Here is a 9,953-nt window from a genome sequence, read left to right on the forward strand (position 1 = left end):
ATAATCTAAAAGATGCCCTTCTTGTGTATGTTTTTAGATCATTCTACATAGTAGAATCATCACCAGAAAATGTTGACATCGAAAATTTTGAATATGTTATCCAGCTGTCCATGTTAGAATGTCATCATGGGTAGACATTTGGTTACTTAAGAATGATCTCAGAAATACACAAGAAGGGTTTTTTTGGCATTATGTAATGTTTGACTGACGGAATATTAACGGATGTACCCAAGTGTCAATTTTTAAAAGTACAGGATAATCAAGTGTTGCAATTGAAAGTTCAGGTACCTATTTGTCACCACTCCCAAAGTACAAGGTAATTTACCCAATATAAAATAATAAAACAGTTATGAGCTCTGCTGGATAGAAACATGCTTTTCTACTTTTTCATATCTTTGACACGTGTAATACATATTATCATGTAAGGCCCATTTAAAAACCTTGTCAGTTTTCTTTTTCTCCTCTCTTTAAACAAATTACAGAAAGGGGTTGGAAACTAAAACTTGGCCTGGAGATGAGACTCGTATAAGTGACTGAAACACCATTAGAGGAAACTCTGGTACTTGGTAAAATAAGATGTACCCTTTAAGGGCATTTATCTTAACCTTTTTTGAACTTTTGATTGCATTTTAAGCAGTCCCCTTAACAGTCATGGTGGGAGTGATTTCAGCACATAGACTTGAATACTGATCACTGAAACCATGTCAACTGAAGGCCTATATACATATTATACTTTTAAACTGGTTTCTGGTTGGCAATCCTCTGAAGCTAGCATGATAATGCTAGTGATTGGATAATTTATACCTACTGCTCTTGATGGGAATATGATTTAGTTCCTCTCTACTCCGTGAGTAGCATTGTAACTTCGTTAAAAGGAGTTGGCACCTGCAAAAATAACAATTTCTTGTTAACCAAGTAAAATGGCACAATAGACAAAAAAAGGTCTATTGTTAACAATTTCGGGAGTATATCAGAAAATGACAGGACTTAGATATTACTGACTTGCATAACAAACTTACAAGGACAAAAAAAGGTCTGAATCAGACCTGAAGCCTAGTAAAATTTGGTGGGGGCTCATGGAAAGAAACAAATGGGAAAATAACAAACATTTCTAGGTTTCAAGCAGCTAAACATAAATGAAATGAAATGATCTGTAATCTGTAAACAAAGAACATTACTTAGGTTCAAGCAGCTAAACATAAATGAAATGAAATGATCTATAATCTGTAAACAAAGAACATTACTTAGGTTCAAGCATCTCAACATAATTGAAATAGACAAGAAAAATAGGCAAATCTTTGCAAACACCAATTCGTACCTCAGCAATCACTGCTGCTTCTAATCCATGATAATAGGGAATAAATTGATGTAGTTTCACCAAAATTACTGAACTATGCCATCATTTAAGGTGTTGAATGCAGAACACACTTCTCTTGACCATTAATACAATTTTGGTCATATAGATATCTATCCTAAGGTTCTCAATGAGTCTATAAACCTTTCCTTTACTAATTTTAACATTGGAACACATGGATCAGTCATGCATTTGATAGAAACTAACAATAACTATCAGTCATGCATGATTGCAACCGTTTCACATATAAAACATACTGCAGATTAATGTAATTTTCTGCAGAAGGGACTAAACTGATCTATAATTAAAAAACTTAAACACTTGTCATGTCTATTCAATCTACATATTCACCCAAATTATATAATACAAAGAAGGAATGCCATGCACCCAAATCATCAGTATCTGCAACAGTTTCTATAATTCCTACATGCACAACCATCATACTATCCACATTATATCAATTACAGCATTAGCTAACAAACAGTAATGCTTCGGCATTTGGAAATTGGAATGATTAAAGACATGGGTGGTTAGGATTAACCAACAAGGAAAATACCCCCCTTAACTCCAAGTTGAAATATATGTAACCTACAGAAGTGTTGCATATTGTGAAAATCTGATGAATAAATAAAACTACAATTTCTATCGTTCAAGCTCAACATTAGGATTAACTACTTGGGTTCAGCACATGAATCCTGTCCACCCATTGCACTCTATCAAGAGTCATGTTTTCTGTCAAATTGTAAGTCCAAATTTCAATGGTTCAAAGGTTAAATCAAAACAACCAAGTAGGCTATGTATGATTAACATTCTTATACAATGGTTGGATATGTAATCTCTTCCCACCCCCAAATAGACACACATACACATACAGAGTTTCTTGGCTAAGGCCATTTTTGTCAGAAAAAAGGAAACTGGTGAACACCTAGAAACATTTATAAATGTAAAAAAAAAAAAAAGTTGCACCTATTTTTCATATTATATAATGATGGATAGAGCTTATTGTTCTTCTCCAAACCAAATTAGAAAAAGCGAAAGGAAAGAAAAAAGAATGTAAGAAGGAAAGGAACTCCAGCAATACCTGGTCACCATCCTAGTTGAACATTCAGTGGTTTAGTTGCCCCCTAAAAGTATGCCAATCAATGAGGTAATAGTTTTACCTAAAGAAGGGGAAATCAAACTAGGCTTCAATAAGATTGTCTTGAAAACGAGAGCCTAGCAGGATTGATGTATTTCTTGTAAGGGATTTCAGAGTATCTTATTATAATCACTTCAGAAAGATGACCAGCCTTCTCATATCAAGATTTGCATGAGCTCTCAAAACCCCAAAACTTCCGCAGCACAAATACTGGCCTACAGACAAACAAAGGACACAGAATTTGGATTTGAAGGCATCATGATTATCTTACACCATTACAGAGATCCATCACCTAGGATTTGCAATGAATGCTTCATTCTAGTTTCTCCAAGAGCAACACAGCTTATGGTTTTCCAAAGTCTAGCATAAGAACAATAGCTATAGTTACTTAGGACCATCTGCTCCTATACCAATTGATGTAAGATTGGAATGACCCAAAGATGAAAACAGAAAGTTACTGATGGAATAAGAAGAGTTTAGAGATGATGTTAGGATTAAATGAAATGATTATTAGGAGTTAGAAAGGTTCTAGATGAGCTTGCTGAGATCTGCTGAGATCTACAAGTTTTATCTTCAATTTGAGATGAAAAAAATAGAAAATCTAAAAACCAAGCAGAGATGGAATTTCTAATGAAACTTTTAGAAATATTTAGAATGATGGGCAGTATAAGCAATCTAATTTGAAAGCATCCTGAGCACTTCCCTTTGTGGAAAAAAATGTCAAAATTTCACAAACTAGACGTTTAGATGGAGTGCCAGGATGAAATATGGTAGGAGAAAGGATGATGAAAATCTATAGAGGGCGTACAGATATGATAGCAATTAGAGATGGTTTTGTACAAAATGATGAAAATAGCTGAAGAAGAAATTTTCAGATTTTAATCTAAAGACAAACATACGTGGATCAAATTTCATCCTTTAGGGGTGTTGAATGAACTCTTTATGAAGAATTTGAGGTTTCTTGATGGCTTTAATGGCTTCTTGCAGATCGGAGAGAAGATAGAGAAATAATAAATAAAGAAAATAAAATAGAACATGGAATCACTCAACACGGACCTAGAACTACTCTAGGACTTGCGGGAGTCCTCTCCAGTATCATTCAAATATCGTTTACCACATTTTCACTAAAATACCGACCATTTGACTCCAGAATTAATCTCTGATATTTTAGTGTCAGAAGTAATGGTTAGATGATGATGAAGGGTGACACTCTTTTTATTTACACACTAACAAATAAGATATCAATTCTATCTTTTCTTTTTAGTACAAATCCTTCTTTATATATTAGAGAGAGATGTATCATAGTTAAAAGCATGCTATAAATGGATTGCAGAATAAGATGTTTCAATCCTCTGATATCAAACTTGGTTAAAAGGACACCTCCTTGACTCTTAGCATGTTGCTACAATTCCTAATTTTGTAGCAAGCAGAAGGTAGAACAATTAATGGTTTGTTCTTCCCTCTGTCATACTCTTCCATCTTTTACCTCCTGTCTCCTACCACAAAAGGTAATGTTAAAAAAGGAGCACCTCAAATGAAACATGATAAGAATATCATACAAACATTGCAACTAGAATGTTCAGCTCAATCTGCTAATACTCAAGGGTCGTTGGAAACAAGTGATTAATCAAGATTCTGTTCTACCACTCCTTTGTGTCTATGAAAGCTGCACATAATCAACATGTGTTGGAACAACTTCAAAGTACTCCTATCCACATTAATTTGTTTTTCGCACACTTGTTTTAAAGCCTCTTCATCCTGCATTTGGGCACTCCCAACTCATTCCATCAATGTTTTTCATTCACATTTGACTAAACAATATGAATATCTTTCTCCTCATTTACCAATCAGCTTCAAATCATGATGAGTTTCCCTAGATAGCACATCAATGATCCCATTGTTCTATCCATCTCAGCTAAGGCCACTCAGCGTACATACTGTTTCTTGATTACCTAAGAATCAAATCAGGCAAAACCACAATTTGTTTCATCTAATGAAACTTCTGCAATAATCTAATTAGTACACATTGGTTTGCATGGAACTTAAAAATGACTTCATTATTCTCGTGGTCAAGCAAGGTGCTTCTGTGAGAGAAGAAAGATTCACCCTTTATTCTTGAGAAGATTGGTCCATTAAAAGAAAAAAAACTTTCTATCTTAATTTGAAAGCCTTAAATTGTTACCCAAAATTTAATCATGCACAACCAAAATTAACAAAGACAAGATTCTTATATCCAAATTAACCATTGCATACTTTAAAAACACATGCAACCAGAGTGTTCTTTGCCTAGCTTCTTGTTATTTTTGGATGAGTTAACCTTGAATTTGATGTTTTAATAGGTAATTTGACAAGTGGCATATTGTATTTTGTAGCTATGATGTTTATAGTTCAAATAATTTAACCCGTTTATGAGTTAAACCTACAAGGATAGAACATAATGCACTTCTCATTTTTAAAAATATGATCCAACTTGAGTTTTTCTTGATGATTGATCCAACTTGAGCTTTTCTTGATGATTGATCCAACTTGAGGTTAGCCATCAAAAAAGATCAAAAGTATTACATGGAATAACATGCATGGTCTGCCGTCTGCCTACTTTTTTATTGGTAGAGAAAAAGATTAATATCTGGCTGTTGTCACCATGGTGAAGAAGACATTATAGCAAGTACTAAGGAATGAGTGTCCATATAATTTGAACCCCAACTGGACAATTTCACAGCCACACTACACTCCTACCAATGAAAGAGCTGTAAAAAAAATGCATTTTTTCAATGAATCCATTGGTTTTCCAGATGTTCTGAAGCTTTCCTTCTTTTGGAATCATTTTGTGCACCAGTATCAGTTGAAAGCAGATTTAAATTGTTGTCATCATCCACAACTTCATCCTCATCATGAATTCTTCGAATAAAATGAACCTTGGAAAACAATTGACTTTATAAACGCATCATCCTCTTCTTCCAATTTCTTATCCTTTTCCCGAGTTGTACATTGCAGGGCCTTGAGCATTTCATCCACACTCACAGAGTCACAGTTGCATGTCTTGATTTCATTGGTTTCATCTCATCCAGTGCAGCACGTATGTCTTTTTCTCTTTCTGAATCCAGTGTTCTGTTCTCTAAAGATTTCATTGTGTCCCCCATCTCCCCTGTATCCCTTTTTCTCTTCTCTTCCTTTCTCTCGTCCTTCTTCAAAAACAAAATACCAACTCCTTATTGTGAACCTCTTTGACGATGAGGCAACGCTGACAAGAGAGATTGAGAGGGAAAGCAGGTGATGATGGTGGTGGTGTTGCAAAGGAGCATGTTTCTGTTACAGTTGCAGCTTGCAGCTGCAACTGAAGAAGGGGTCGTTTTTGAATTGCCTGGAATATAGTTATTTTTAAACTTATTTCAGTTCAAAAGTTGGTCTGTTAAGCAGTTGGCTAGTCTGCCAGTCCAGTTGTAATGGTTGTAATACCAACTATATTAACCGCACTAATTAGAAGCTCGAGTTAGTTTTTTGGTGGATCAATCCTCTCCCTCTTTTTCTCTCTCTTCCCTTCTTTTCTCCCCTTTCCTCTCTTCCGTTCTCTCTTTCATTTCCGTTCCCCTGCAACTCGTTGCAACCAAGCTGTAAATGGGAAACCGAATATAGGTCGATGGCGACTGAAGGAAGATAGACAAGTTTTAGAGTTTCTGGGGATTCTCTGCCACGGTGGCTCGGTCTAACGAGTCCTGGAGTGAGAATGTGACCCCATGCGCTTTTATAAGCTCAAAACAGCAGACGCAGAGGCTATGAGAGAAGGAGATGAATGAGAAACATAAACCCAATCTAACACAATCTCTAGATCAAACTTATCCTAATCCAATTCAAACTCCTTCCATCTTATTTCAACCACCCATATTCCCTAATAGAAACAGAAGACTCAATGCCTCGAATACGAACAAACTAAAATTTAAAGAAAAAAAACCAAGAAATATAGCCGAAGAGCAGGGGGAAAGGAAAAATTTTACCTTGAGAAGATCTTTCCAGGATCCTTCACATGAAACCCCATTCTGGCAAGGATGCACAGTCCGAAACTGGCCGGCGTCAAGCTTCTTATTGATGAGGCCGACCTGAAAATATATATAGTAAGACGGCGGCAAATCCACCCTGATCTCCTCAACGTCGAGCCACAAGAACAAACGCTTGACTCTAATTCCCTTGAGATTTGTGATCGAACCGTACTTGAGGGTACCGGTGATCTTCCGTTCGTAGTAAACCAAGTAGTCAAACTGAATGGAACAAGGTTTCTCCATCTCGACGACGAACCTTCCATCATTGGCGAAAGAGAAGTTCCTCACCGAGCTGGGTAAGAGTCCACTCGGCAGCCCGAATTGGGGGAGGAGATCGAAGACCGTAGTGCCATTAGAGATTGGGAAGGGTGAGGATGCGAATGCCGCAGCGGACAACAGAGTCAGAGAGAAAACAAAGCGCAGAAGGGCTTCCGGACAGGGAACCATCGTCGACCGTGTAAGCATAACTGGTGATGGAAGGAAAGGATTGGAGGAGAAACATAGAAGAGTCAAGCTCGGAAGTTTCTCTCTCGACGTCAGTTGCTGAGTCTGGAACCGGAACTGCTTGTAACGACTAACGAATGATCAGATGTTACGAAAACAGAGAAGTTGATGGATTAAGGAATTCGATGCCACACACGCAATCACGCATCGATCATCAAGAGAAGAGTTTGTCGTTTTTAACGACCAACAACTAACTTACCGTGAATGGGCCCACCATTTTATCTGGTTTATTAGGATCACACTGGAATCCATACCCACCGTTCATTTGGTTTATACAAGTGTCAATGCAAGCGAATACAGACTACAGAGTGCTTTTTGAATAAAAAAAAATCTGTGTTAAATACTTAGAGGCATGGTTTTCAAAACAGGACCGAACCGGACGATCGGACCTGAAAAATCGGGAACCAATTCCGTTTTATCCCATAATTATTATTTTGCCAAAAACCATTGATTTGGTCAGCAAACTGCTGATTTGGGTAGTCAAACCGTTTGAACTGTTTAATGGTTTTGGCCGTTTTTTATTTATTTTTATTTTTTTGTTAGAGTGGGCCATCCATTCAATTCGAACGGTCAAACTGTTCAACCCAGGAACCAAACCCCTGACCGGTTTGTTGTCTGGTTTAGTTTTAAAAACCTTGCTTAGAGGTGTAAATTGGGTTGTGTTACCCACGACCCAAAACGATTTTGGATCGATTCAGCATGGCCCGTCACGATTCTATGGGTCGTGCTAAGCTTGGGGTTTCAAGTCCATGGTTTGGCATGGCACTACACAATTGCTCGCTAGTTTTACCTTTTTTTTGGGGGGGGGGTTATAGAAATACCCCCAACAGTTATAAACAACTATATAGAGGGTATTTATGTATTTTGGCTTTAGGGGAGAAAAATGACAAAAATACCTCTCTAATAGCTATATAATAGCTAGTTTGGGGGGCATTTGGGTAAAATGATAAATGGCCAAAATACCCCTCCCAACAACTAAAAAGACAACTAGTTTTTAAGGTATTTTGGACAATTGAATTATTTTCAATTCCTATAAATAGTCATGTCCTCCACCATTCTGAATACACAATACCCTCTCTACTCTTTATTTTATAGGAAACAAAACTCTCACCTGCCTCTTGTTTGTTGTGGGCAAACCATTTGTTGCCATTCTATCAACTCCCAAACAGCCAAAGTGAGGTGTGGGAGATTAAAAAAAAAAAAAGGAATTGTCATTGGGGTTTATTTTGAATGTTTAAAGAACAATGAAGGATAAAATTGACCGAAAATGAGTAGTTTTGGTATTAAGAAAAATTATAGGGTAAATTACAAAGACCCCCTGTATTATGGGGTCTGTGACAAAAACCCCCTATACTTTGTTTTGCGACAAGATCCCCCTATACTATGACCGTGAGACAAAGACCCCCTTCCTTAGCCTTCCGTTAAAAAAGATGAAAAGTCCATTGCAATATTTTTTAATCCCCACACTACTCTTGTAATAACTATTCTGACAATTTTAACCCTCTTTTCGTGTTTTATACGTTTTCTCACCTTATTTCTCCTTGGTGACCAAGCCCCGAGTTACAGTAGCAAAGGACATCTCCCTTGCTAATCAGTTACCATTCTTCCTTTCCTCCAATGTCCAGCTTTAGACTCAACTAGTTTTGTGCTTTCATGGGGATTGAGAAGGATTAGAATCCTCAGCATTGATTGAAACTCTGAATCCCGTAATGGGTTCTCGGTTTCAACTTCTGGGTGGGTTTCTGTATTTACAGTTCAATAACAGTGGTGTCACAGAATGTATCAGGAGGTGGAACTATTGAAGGTACTGTCTTAATTAATGGAAGCGCTTCCATTGGGAGGATAGACCATGATTTTATTTGTGCCACAATGGACTGGTGGCCACCAGAGAAATGTGACTATGGGACTTGCAGCTAGGATCATGCTTCTATGCTCAATCTGGTAAGTTCTATCTACTGGCTATCGATTTCATTTTCCATCTAAATTTAAGTACACATTATGATATCGTTTAACTGGAAATGGGCTAGAAATTTTATTACTCTATAGTTCCTGTTATCAAATCCCATACCCTGTTTAATGTGGGTTTCTCAATCTGTTTTTCTCTCCCCTCTTTGGTTTTTATTCCTGATAGTTTCTGAAATATGCATATTTCTTCTGCTCTTTACAGGATCTTAACAACACTGTTTTGTTAAATGCAGTGAAAGGTACAGAATTCTGATAGTAATTGAGAAACACTTTTTCTATTTTCTTAATGGCCAATGGGGTCTTTGTTTAACAGCTAAAGTTCAGGGGGTTTTTGTCGCAAAAAAAAAGTACAGGGGGGATTTTGTCACTGACCACATAGTACAAGGGGGGTCTTTATAATTTATCCAAAATTATATAATTCGTGTGTAACATCCGTACCAATGGAGTATAAGGGCATGTTAACGGTAGGGGAAGATTTTGTCTATTATAAAAAAAAAAAGAGTAGTAATTTTTTCAAACAGTAGGGTAAGTTTTTTTCGATTTGATAAATGATAGGGTGAGTTTTTGTTTCCTATAATAAAAAAGCCCCAACGTAAATTGAATGGTTAAATTATAGTATAGCATATAGGGTGGTATAATATTTTTTCTTATAACAACCATTAATTATGATAATAAATAATAATTATTAAAATTAATAATTTCTATTTTATTTTTTCCATTGATTTTACTTCCCTCTATGATGTTATGATTCTATGCAAAGGGTCACAAAAATAATTTTACTTTTGACACAAAAAAGCAATTTGACTTTTGACACAAAAATGATTTTAGCACACTATGGGGGTGTTTGAAATTATGTTCATCTCGTGGATGGACCGTTTTGGTCCACTCCATGAGATGAAAAACAATGTCCGGTTTGGTGTGGATGGGATTGGTCCAAAATACGTGGACTGGCCCCTAT

General features: G+C 36.6%; 1 long non-coding RNA gene across 1 annotated transcript; it reads right to left on the reverse strand.

Annotated features, from left to right (window-relative positions):
* Positions 1-563: 563 nt before the first annotated feature.
* LOC104587493 (uncharacterized) lies at positions 564-7,151 on the reverse strand. Its single transcript, XR_016083148.1, has 2 exons — positions 6,485-7,151; positions 564-885 (listed from the first exon to the last, which is right to left on the reverse strand). It is a non-coding gene; the product is annotated as an uncharacterized LOC104587493 (long non-coding RNA).
* Between the last annotated feature and the right edge of the window lie 2,802 nt (positions 7,152-9,953).

This window comes from Nelumbo nucifera, chromosome 2 (assembly GCF_055504915.1).
Source record: "Nelumbo nucifera cultivar China Antique chromosome 2, China Antique-T2T, whole genome shotgun sequence".
Classification (NCBI taxonomy): domain Eukaryota; kingdom Viridiplantae; phylum Streptophyta; class Magnoliopsida; order Proteales; family Nelumbonaceae; genus Nelumbo; species Nelumbo nucifera.